This window comes from Triturus cristatus, chromosome 2_1 (assembly GCF_964204655.1).
Source record: "Triturus cristatus chromosome 2_1, aTriCri1.1, whole genome shotgun sequence".
In the NCBI taxonomy this organism is placed as follows: Eukaryota; Metazoa; Chordata; class Amphibia; order Caudata; family Salamandridae; genus Triturus; species Triturus cristatus.
This window is the reverse complement of record NC_140581.1, coordinates 2280858-2293277: the sequence shown is the minus strand read 5'-3', so window position 1 is coordinate 2293277 and position 12420 is coordinate 2280858.

The following is a 12420-nucleotide window of genomic DNA, read 5'->3' as shown; positions in this document are numbered from 1 at the left end:
CCGATATACCACCCAGCAGGAAATGGGTTGGCGGAAAGATTTAACCGGGTGATCATGGGTTCAGTGCAGGCAGCGATCAGCCAAGGTGTCAATTGGGAAAAGGAGTTAAAACGGCTGATGTGGGCCTATCGGATAACCCCTACCACCACGGGGTACAGTCCGTTCCTAGTGTTGAGAGGAAGAGAACCCTTCACTAATGATAATGTGGCCTGGAAACGCCTCACGGTGCAAAGCCACTGGTCCCCAGCGGTGGTACGCAAGAACTTGGAGAGAGCGCAGCCAGTGTACACGGAGCATTATGATAAGAGGCACAACACCAAAGAGGTCGCACTCGAGAAGGGTGAATGGGTGAGAATCAGAATACCTACCCAAAGAAAGAAAGGAGACAGTAAGTTCACCCCCCGTTTCAAGTGATGGAACCATATTCCAGGTCAGCTCTTCTCAGTGACGGGAAGATATGGTCCCAAGACCGCATGGCAAGATGCACACCTACGGATGGGAGGAAGACAAATGGGGAGTCAGACAATACGGGTGCAGCCAGCGCCAAAAGGGGCCCGGAGGCAGAACGGGAGAGTCCCAAGGAAGGAGAGAGCAGTCCCCGGTCGGGAACAGGTCACAGAGGAAGAGAGGAAACGAGTGGACAGGCGTCCAACACCCAGGAGGGGACAGAGCTGGAAGTGTGGAGAGACGCTGGACTAAGGAGCGGCGAAGAGGCGCCCAGCCTGAGCGAGGTCATCGCCACTCCAAAAACCGGCGAGAGCAGTAGGTGGACCCGGTGTGGCAGGAGAGTCATGCTGCCCAGGAGGTTCGGGGAGTTCAGTATGGACAGCAAGTAAGACTGTATAAGTTCTAAGGGGGGTGTTATGTTATGAGTTGTTATAAAGGGGGAGATGTGGTGTAGCGGTCTAGTCTGCGGGTACACACTGCGTGTGACGTCAGCAGACTTCCGGTAGCGGCCATTTCCTCGGGAGAAGCGCGCCGATTCCGAACTGTAAGGAGCTCCGCTCCGGCGCTCCCGCACAAGTTGTGAAATAAATAACGTGCATAACACCTAAGCGTGAGTGTGGTCTTTACCAGCAGGCCCCCCACCCACACAGGAACCACCTACATTACAGTGGTGAAATCACCAAAAGGCAAACTGATTGGTGGAAGGCAGAGACTGGCAACAGTAGGAAACTGAGACAACTCCTCACTCAAGGGAAAAGGTTGGCGAAGGAGGGCTGAACTAACAAGCGGGTGGTAAACAAGAGAACCCAGAGGCAGACCGGAGTGCAGAAAACCAGGAATATAAAGGGACGGCGTCTGAGGGGCAAAAGCTGGGAAGACGGTTCGGCGGGATGTTCGCCTAAATGCAGGTTATATATGCGGTTGTGGGAGAACACCCAGCCTAACCTACTTGGCCAAGCAGAAGCCCCCAGACATGAAACCTGCTGCAGGAGTAATTGAGTGGCCAAAACGAAAAAGACTGGGAGGGAGCCCTCAAGAAAGTCCCAGCACAACAAGGAGCTTGCTGATAACTGCGTCGTTCACTGGCCAGAGAGAGGGAGAGGACCGATGTTTGGGGGAAACAGGGTGTAAACCTGACAGGCCACAGGGGTCGCCCCAGTTACCCCTGGCAGGCGGCAGAGGTGCACCCAGGGTCCCCAAAGGAAAACCCACGTGGGCTGGAAGAACGTCAAAAACTTCCAGCAAACCAAGCTAGATAAGTATGTCCTCCCAAAAGGAATTGTAGTCCAAGATCCCCCACACGAACGCCTACCCACGGAGGCTCAGGCAGCACCCAACAAAGGTACATTATCCCTGCATGACATTATGGTGACGACAAGTGGAATTGGTGGTTCAAGACTATTGGCATAAAATTGTATAATGCATGTTGGGGGTGGTGGGAGACGAGCTGGTACTATCGCCCAAGTGGGGCCGGTTAAATGTGTGGGTGGACACAAACCTCGTACAAGCGGACCAAACTTGGGTTACCCTGGGTCTTATGCTAGCGCCACTGGGGAGCTGCACTCCCGCCCACACTTACCGACTGCAAGAGGGATATGGATTGGTTCACGGAGAAATCTGTAAAATTTGGAACAAGTGGAACGAATTTAGGGGGAACCCATGTACGCCTCTAGGTGAGATACATTTTTCCATGAGCCGGTCAGAGACTACGGAACTGTGGGAATGACCATGGGCGAGGGGGACGGTGACCTGGTAGAGCTCTTTGAGGATGCCCTAGGGTGGGTGGGGGGTGGTGGAGTTTGGTTGCGTATGCAATAACAATAATGTAAGATGTGTTTCTGCTCTGTTATGATAATAAAAAGATCTTTTTTAACCCCTTGAGTGCCCGCCCCTTTCCCCGCCCTGTGCTGGCCGTTGCATTAGCGGGCGGGGTCTATGACGAGCTGGACTCGTCATGGGCACAGCGCAACCGCGGCCCATGACGAGTCCAGCTCGTCATGGGCACTCAAGGGGTTAAATCAAGACTTCTTTTTTTTCTGCGTTCAATTTCAGGCAGTTTTTTATTCATTCATACCAAGATGTTTTTAAGGCATTCCTTGAAATTGTGAAAAGTCGCCACTGAGTTCTTTAAAAGAGAACACCAGCTGCGTATCGTCTGCATAAAAGACCACCTTCAAACCCCAAGATTCCATCAGAGTAGCCAATGGGATGAGGTAGGGGTTAAAAAGCTTAATGCCGAGCCCTGCGGATAAACACCTGTTGGGGGCAATTCTCCAGGAATGAGCGCAGCCAGGACAACGCTCTGCCACACACTCCCACCTGATTTCATCTCCTAAGCATGATAGGGTGCGCTAGAGTATCAAATGCTGCCGATAAATCTAGCAGCATCAACATGGCAGAAGCACCTTGGTCCACTGGCTCTCGTACCGCTTCAGAGACTTCTACAGGAGCTGTCTCCGTACCATGGCCAGGAAACGGCCTGAACAATGATTTTTTAACAACGAGTGTCCTCAACAACGACTCCTGAACAATAACCTGGAACTGAACCACGACTCCCTCAACAACTACTTCATTAAACAACGAGTGGCCCTAACAACAACTCCGACCTTTAAACACAAACAAAAATGTAATTAATTTAAAGATCACTTCGAATGAAAACTCTTTTTAATAAACAAACTTGAACAGAGACAGTTTTCATTTACCTTCTCAGGCCAGTAGATGGCACTGTAGGATTTTTTTCAACTGATGTTTTTATGCTGACGTGTTTTTTTAGGTCTCGCTGAGACAGCGAAAGCTGTCTCTTTGAGACATTTTGTAAGTGAGTTTTTGAAAGTGCTTCCCCTGGCATAGAGCTACAGTGCACGAGGCGTGCACGCGCGCAAAGCAGCCATATGGCTTTACGTCGCTCTCCCTCGTAGCCCCTCTCCGCCCCCTTCCCTGCTGCTATTTCACACCAGTTTATCTCACTTCGCCACGACGCCCGCTTCAGGGGATGTGGCGATTTATTACAACTGTGGCCACACCACTGTGCCCGCCCCCACCCCCCCTCCCACTCCCTCCTCGTCAGCTTCAGCGCGCGCTTGTTTTACTATGTTGCTGGGAACGATGCCGCCCCTTTGCTTTGTGTGAAATCATGAAGGGCAGCAGCGGGCATTAGCAGCCGCAGAGCGCCATGCACCACCTCCCCCACCCCCCCCGTGCGGAACCCATGACACATTACTACCGTCCCTCCAGGCAGAGCACATCCGGCGTCATGTATTCCAAAACCCATGATGCGGATCTGTGTGCGCATTTATCTCTGCACCAGACCGGTCGTACCTGTTTGAAGCCATGTTACAGATAAATATATTGCTTCACTTTGCTCTCATAACAAACCGGTGCGGATGAGAGTGCATGAATGAAAGCATAACCCCCGTGTCTGTCCTTCCCTGACTCCTCTGCCGACTGTGCGTGCTGCTGAAGGTTGACTTTCAACCCAACCAGAAACCTACGCTCGCATTCCAGTTTAAAAAGAAAACTGTGATCCTCGGCACATTCCCTTGTCTACATCTGCCTTGGTTCCATTATTGCCCCCGCTATGAAAAGACTGCGCGCTGTTATTCAGCTTACTTAATAAATAACAAGCATTACTTTCAGTCGGTCTCCTTTTTGGTTACTTTCATTCATCATCCGCTCCTTTTCGTCAGTTTCATTCATCATCCGCCCCTTTGGCCCTTGCATTCCCCTCTGTCCCAAGCATTTCAACCCTTCCTTGTACCCTATCCTTTTGAGGGTCAGGTCACATCTCTCTCCATTTCCTAAGAATCCAAATGTGCATGCAAACTCCGTCCAAATATTACATTACACCACACACGCAATGAGACGCTCTGCCGCAGTCACTTGTTGTAAATTAGATCAGTTGTTAACCACAGATTAATTCAAATTGGAATGCAAACAGCGTCCACATTTTACATTAGACCACAGACGCAATGAGATGCTCTGCTGCAGTCACTTTTTGTGCATTACGAAAGGTGTTACCCACAGATTACTCAAAATTAGGTTTAGATTGCATTTTTGGAAGTGTACAAATATAACGACACTCGGTTGTGCCCTTCCTGCATTCGTTTACAGATTGTACTTGATGTAAGAGTCGATGTAAGAGTAAGTGTATTAGAATACAATTTACAAAAAGAGTGGGATATACAAACACAACACTGTCATGTTTTTTTAAGGATGTTTTACAAATTAGACATTGGTCACATTTTTAAGACAACACACAAGATACTAGCAGAATGTCTCACGCATTATCGGGCGCTTGAATCTTTAATTCGCTCCGGAAACAGACTACAGGCGCCACAGGGCTTGAAGGCACACAGAGCCATCGGGGTGAATTAATGCCTTTGCATTCCCATGTGTTTGCAGTAAACATGGCCGAGGCGCCAGCCGAGCGCAAGGCACATGGTGACATACTTCTGCATTGTTTACTGCGCCGCTCTGCTCGCATCTCCCTCCTCCCTCTCTTTCATTCGGTCTCCTTTTCGTCAGTTTCATTTAGCTCCGCTCCAAGCATTTCAATCCTCCCTTTCTTCGCCCAGCCTTGCGCAGCTCTGCTTGCATCTCTCTCTTCCCTTTCTTTCACTTTCAATCTGTCTTCTTCTCGTCACTTTCATTCAGCATACGTTCCTCTGGCCTTTGCATTACACTCTGATCCAAGCATTCCACACTTCCCTTCTCGCACAGCCTTGCTCTGCTCGCATCTCCTTCCTCCCTTTTCCTCACTTTCATTCGGTCTCCTTTTCGTCTGTATCATTTATCATCCGCTCATTTGGCCCTTGCATTCCCCTCTGCTACAAGGATTCCATCCCTTCCTTGTAGCCCATCCTTTTGATGGTCTGGTCGCATCTCTCTCCATTTTCGAAGAATCCAAATGTGCATGCAAACTGCGTCCAGATATTACACTTCTCCACACACTCAATGAGACGCTCTGCTGCAGTCACTTTTTGTGCATTACGAAAGGTGTTAGTTACCCACAGATTACTCAAAATTATGTTTAGATTGCCACCTGGGTAAACCGCTATCAATACTGTAATTTTCAATGCCCAGTACAGGCAAATATATCTGGGGGCAAATATTAAACACGTAAACAGTGTTTTTTTTTTTTTTTTTAAACATTACGTTGCTTTAAGTTACTGTGCCACCTGGGTAAACTGCTATCAGTACTATAATTTACAATACCCAGTACAAGCAGATATATCTGGGGGCAAGTATTATGCACGCAAACGGTGTTTTTATTACTGAAAACATTACGTTTTTTTAAGTTGCAAAATAAATACAATTATTTAAGCAACTAAAAGATACACTGCTGTTTTAAAACCAGAGCAGCCAGCGGGAGGTCCACCTCTGGCAGCATTTCAAGTTGTCATTCCTCAAATGAATTGTTTACCCTGCAATCCTAAAGGCAGCTTTACCACCAGAGTTCTATGTTTTGCTGTGGCGCAATGTCTCAGCATGGTGTAAACAGCATAACACTTTGCTTTTAGCTGCTAACTGATCACTAACAAAAGGTGATAATATAGAAAACGTTCAAAGACATGCATACCAGACAGTAAACAAATGCTGGAGGGCATGTATCTGTCCCGTAAGAAGTATCTCCTGGGAGAGGCAGCAGGGAAGTGTTAGGAAGTGTAAATGTTTGCTTGACACAGGGGAAACAACATCACATTATTTAAACTTACAAAATATATAAAATTATTTAAGCACCACACACTGCTATCGCTACTGTAATGTATAATATTATAAAAACAAACGAAGCCCAACTGCAAACCAACAGGCAACGAGCCTGGCAACATCGCTTTGTACAGTAATAGGAGTGACAGGGTTTTTTTATTTTCACTGGGAGACTCTCTTAACACGAGACAGCACAATCAGGGCCTCCTCCCATGGTGCTTTAATTAAACAGCATATATTTTGTTGTTGCATACATCAAAGCAGCATCCGTTGACATCTTTGAATAAGAACAAAGGAAGCTGTGCTGCAAAGAAATAGGTGACGAGCCTGGGAACATCTCTGTGTATGGTGATAGGAGTGACAGGGTGTTTCTATTTAACATCTTAGACTCTGCTACTGCTGTAGAGCACAATTTCGACTTCCTCCCGCCCTGCTTTAATTAAACAACATATATTTTGGTGTGTATTATGCACGTAAAAATTTTTGGGGGGTGAAAACATTATGTTGTATTAAGTTACAAAATCTATAAAATTATTTAAGCACCTAACAAATACACTGCCCTTTAAAAACCAGAGCAGTCCGCGGGAGCTCCTCCTTTAGCAGCGTTTTGCATTAACCTTTCACCTACGGTCATTATAAATAACAAACCTCTTATCTATTTGTTGGTTTTAAAAACAAATACATAAAGGACATTGCCATTTACAATACCAATAACTTTAAACTTTGAAAATGCGAGACCTATTGCATTGCAAATGCTTGTTTAAATTGCTTTAAATAGTGCATGAAGAGCCAGTGAGACCTGCCTGCTGCCCCAGCCCTGTCGGCTCACAGGATCCACCAATGGTCGGGAGCCGAGGGCAATCTTACCAGGAAGGATAGAAACTTATGGATCGCATCACAAACGCAAGTCCACCAGTAATGTGGGTAGCATCAACGCCCGTTTCTGCAGCACATAGAAGCAGCAAAACAGACAGATACAGCTCTATTAGAAACTTGTTTTTTAAATTATAATAAATGCACAAGACTCAGAAAGCTGTTATACCAATCTTACAGCCTCTCAGCACCATAGTGCCAGCAGATTGGAGTGACCCGGTGAGAAGGTCCATGTCTGGAGAGGGCACCAGCAAAGTGTGTTGTGTGTAAAGCCATCCAAAGCCGCCACAACCAAACCAACAGAGCCAGCGAGCTCAACCCTCACAACATAAATGTGGAAAAGCAGCGGTCACGCACTCCGCCTGGGAGCACAGGCTCTCCATTGGATTGGAAGAGAAGTCCTGTGTTTTACCGTCAGCTCGTATGTACACTGCTACTGTGGGACACAGGCTGATGGGTGGGAGCATGGAGAGACAGAACACTGCTTAGCATGAATTTGGCAGTCCGGAGATGCGGGAAGCTATTGTAGTGGCCTTGTTTTTGTGTTTTTGTGTTTTTGTTTCACTGAGATGAGCGCGTAAGAGTTATTAGTACAAGTCTGCTGGCCAGAGAGTGCAACCGGACGTCGTAGAGTTAAGGGGTAGACAAGTGAGAAGTAAAATGTGTTGTTACGTACAACTTGCCTGAATAACAAGTTTACTGTGTACTATAGCCAACGATCAAATGTTTTCTGATGTGCTGTAAATAATTGCCGATATGCAATGTAACTGGATATGCCTAACAAGCATAGTATGTGTTGTATTCTTTGGAAAAGAAAATGCATATAAATAAAGTTTAAAAAAAATAATTTTTGCAAGAAATTAAAAATGGTTTTGGTATCTGCGTTGTGTACAATCTCTACTTCAGGTCATTTGGAAAAATGATCAACAAGCACAATGAGGAAAACCTGTTCACTGTTCTCCCAGATGGGGACACAAATGTCTGTACCTAATCTGACCCAGGGCATACTGGGGCTGGAAAGGGGTTGTAGGTGTGGCCTAAAAGTGTGTTGAGATTTGTCAGAATTCTCACAAGCAGAGCTGTTCCTAACCTTTTTTTCCATCTCTAGATCAAAACCTGGCCACCAATAGGAATTTTTCATTCTACTTTAAGTTTTTCCTATGCCTAAATGTCCTTCATGACAAATGTCAAGAAGTTTGGAATGAAGGGAAACAGGAGGTATGACCTTTTCATTTCTTAGAATAAGACCTCCTTTGCATGACAATTTGTGTCTTAGCTCCCAGAAAGTGCGTAAATGTGTAGACACATCTTTTTTAGCGGGCCAACCATCTTTGATATGCCTTTTGACTTCACCTAAATTGGTATCATCTTCTTGGGCTGACATCCATTCAGACTGGGAAATGCAGGGTACATCTTCTAGAAAGAATGATTCAATATCGGAGGTAGGTTCGCCCACATCAGGCAATGGCAAACGACTTAGACAATCACCGACAGTGTTCTTGATACCTGGAACGTACTGTACTTCATAATTGAAGTCCATCATTCTGACGCATATGCGTGCAAGGTGGGGAGAGGCACTTTGTAGTCTCTTGGTGGTGAGGACCTTGACAAGGGGTTTATGATCACTTCTGAGAGTGACATGATACCCCCATATATAATGCCTACAGTGTTCTAAACCCCATGCGGATGCCAGAGCCTCATGCTCTATCACGGAGTACCTTTCTTCTGTTTCCTTGCCTGTGTTATCGGTTTGGGTCAAAACAGCTCCAAGGCCTCTACCACTTGCGTCAGTGGTGACGATGCTGTGTAAGGAGGGATTAAACCCCTGTAGGGGTGGAGCATTGCAAATATTGTTCTTGATTCCGCTAAAAGCTTCTTCACAAGCACTGTACCATTCGATCTTACCTTTTTGTTTTATAAGCTGTCTTACAGTGAAGGTTTTAGTGGAGAAATCTTTAATAAACTTTGCGTAAAATTCCGAGAGGCCTAGGAAGGGTCTTAGCTTGTCTTTATTTTTGGGGGACGGGGCTTCTCTTATGGCAGATAGTAGTTCTTTTTTTGGTTTGATACCATCTCCACAAATTTCGTGTCCTAAGTATGTAACACTAGTCTCTGCGAATTTGCATTTACGAACATCAGCAGTGAGACCATGGTTTTCCAGGATACTTAACACTTTGGTTAATTTAGCATCATGTTCCTCTCTGTTGGTACCCATAACCATAATGTCATCATGAAAGATTAGAAGATTAGGTTCATCTTTAAAAAGTATTTGCATTAATCTCTGGAACATGGCCATAGTGGAGGCCAATCCAAAGGGTACACTTTTAAATCTTAAGCAACTGAAGGGTTTTACAAAAGTGGTAATGTATCTACTGTTGAGGTGTAGTGCGACCTGGTGGTATGCTGCAGTGAGGGCAATTGTGGAAAACCACTTGATGCCATTGGTGTGTGATAACATCCTCGCTGATTTTGGGTAAGTGGAATTGATCAACGAGGATGTTTTTGTTGAGATCGCGGAGCACACATAAGCGGAGTTTACCGTTGGATTTCCTAGCCACAACTAAGAGTGTGACCCACTCATTCAATTCAACTGGTTCAATAATTCCAGATTTTTGCAATTTGAGAAGTTCAGCTTCAACTTCCCTTATGATGGAGAAAGGAATATTTCTGGACTTATGAACGCATGGTACGGTGTTTTTTTTAAGTTTGATCTCATGATGGAACCCTTTAAGTTTGACAATGTTAACACTTGAGGATACCTTCAACAATGAAGTTCTTGTACTCATCATCAGTTTGTAAGGAAAGCACAGGATCTGGGCTATTAGCATCAAGAATTATGCCTAACTTTCCTTGGTCAATCCAACCAAGTACTGAAGGATCGACAGCAGAAACATGCAATTTACCCAGCATTTGTCGATCTTTGAATTGGAAACACAGTTCCCTGTATCCTAACACATCAATGGGTTCACCAGTGAACGTTTTGGGTGAAATATCAGGATTGACCAGTATGACGGGTACAAATTTTCCTAGCCTTATTGACAATTGTATACGGTGAACCGGAGTCTGCTACTATGGAGATTTCGACACCACCAATGTTTAGATCACACATGGGCTTTTTACATTTACCATGCACATTTTCATCAACTTGTAAAACAAAGAGATTCATGTCATCATCATCAGAAGAATATATTTTATCTTGGTCTTCTGATACAACAAGTTTTCTATTTGTGATTATTTTTTTTTACACATTTTGAAGAAATTACCAACCATGCCACATTTTGAATTTTTTTGTTTAAGTGCGGGGCATGTTTTATCATTTGTCAAGTGATATTTGCTACCACACCTAAAACATTTCCTATCCCCAGATAATTTGGTTTTGGGACTAAAATCCTTGCCCTGTGAAGCATTCGAATTGGATTTTTGAACCGGGCTTTTGAAGTTCCTGACTCTAGCAATAGTAGGTTGTTCCTCCACAATGGTTTTGTTCTTATCATCTGACAAAACTGCTTTGGCACACCTCCTAGTTAATTCTGCACACTTGACAATGTCAATGACTTCCTGAAGTGAAGATTCACCCTTTGCCCATAATTTTTCTTGGATGTTGCGATTGGCAGCTCGCATAACAATGTGGTTGTGGATGAATTTGTCATGCAGTGTGCCAAAGCGACAGGAAATTCTTTGGTGCAGCAATGAAATCCTCAACTGACTCTTCAGAACTTTGTTTGCGATTAAAGAATTTGAGTCTGTTAACGTGCACACATACTGTGGGTTGGAAGTAAAACAGATAAATCTTCAAGGTTGGTGTAGACATCCCCTTGACCCTCTGTTCTGGGTTTCTTATTAATTTGATTGTAAATTTTCATTGCTGGTGCACCTAAATAATGTAGTAATACTTTCTTCTTTCTTTCTGGAGTAAGATCTTCGTCATCTTCGAATGTAGAGATGTGGGGGCATATGATCAAGGCCAGGCGATAAATTTATCGCCGCTTTAGCGTCCGTTTTTGAGCGTAAAGCGGCGATAACTTTATTGCCTAATAAGCAAATACACGCTAGCACGTGTTTTGCTGACTTAGCCCCCGTTTCCAACACTCCTAACTTTGCATCGCTAATGAGATGCAACGTAGGCGTGGCTGTGAAACCAACCAGGGAAAATATCGCGAAGGCAGCTTTGCGATATTATCAGGGAAGGGTAGCGATTTTTTAAATCACGTTAAGTATCCCTTAACGCAGGAATTTAATGTCTGTTAAATTCCTGACTAAGGCATGCTTAACATGGGGGGTGGATTGTGTGGCTAAGACCACAGGCCCCTATCATCAAGGGTATCACCGTTTTCCATGGAACATCGCTGGGAAACCAGCGATGTTCCATGGAAAACATCGCTATTGCTAGGATAATTATTGCCATTGCGCTGAGCATTGTTAATACAGCGCTAGCATGGCGATAATTATCTGCGGTAGCCGGCATTAAACATTTTAACGCTAAGGGCGGCCAGCGTTAATTATTGCTGGCCATCGATAATATGCCCCGTAGTTCCTAAAGTATTCTCGCCATTCTTCCCATTTAAGAGAAGAATCCCGTCGAGGGAATAAAAGATTGTGGGGGAGAAAGATTCCAAACATTTCCAGAGGCCATAGTGAGGGTAAGAAGGTAAGTAAGAAAGAAGAGAATGGATGAAAGAAAGAGAATGCAATAATGTAGGTAAAGTAGTATGAGATGAGGCTGAGGAATAGAAGTGCGAAGATGCACAGAATCGGTGGAAATGAGGAAGAATAACCGTGAAACAAAGCTGTACGTGAAAGTGAATGGAGATGTAGCAGTGCACTAGCTGGAAACGACAGTTGGAAAAGTAAAGTGATAATTGTACTGCGAGGAGGGCAGCAGAATGGAAAACTGGCACCAAATGTCAATGATGATGGTTGCACTTGGTAGAGTGTGTGCATCACTGAGGTAAAATCATCATAGAGGGTAACATAATATGTTACTATAAGAGTTTGAGAGGTAACAGGTGGGAGTTGATACAAAACGTGTACAAATAATAGTTGGATGCGCTTAGAAGTGTGCGCATCACTGTGGTAACAGGAATGCTACAAATGACCTAGGCTGGATATGCTTTGAAGTGTGTGCGTGACTGATGAAGAGAAATGCATGTGCGCGTTGGTGACACAAATGTTATAATGACTCAGGCTAGATGCGCTTTGAAGTGTGCGCATCACTCGTGAAAAGAAATGTTCGTTGGTAACACAGGTGTTACTATAGACGAAGGCTGGGTGCACTTTGAAGTGTGCCCGTCACTGGTGGAGACAAATGCACGTTGGGAACACAGTGTTACTTAAAATGGCTGCCACGTATAGTTACGTAGCCCAAAGTGAAATGGCCGGCACGGCCTGCATTTC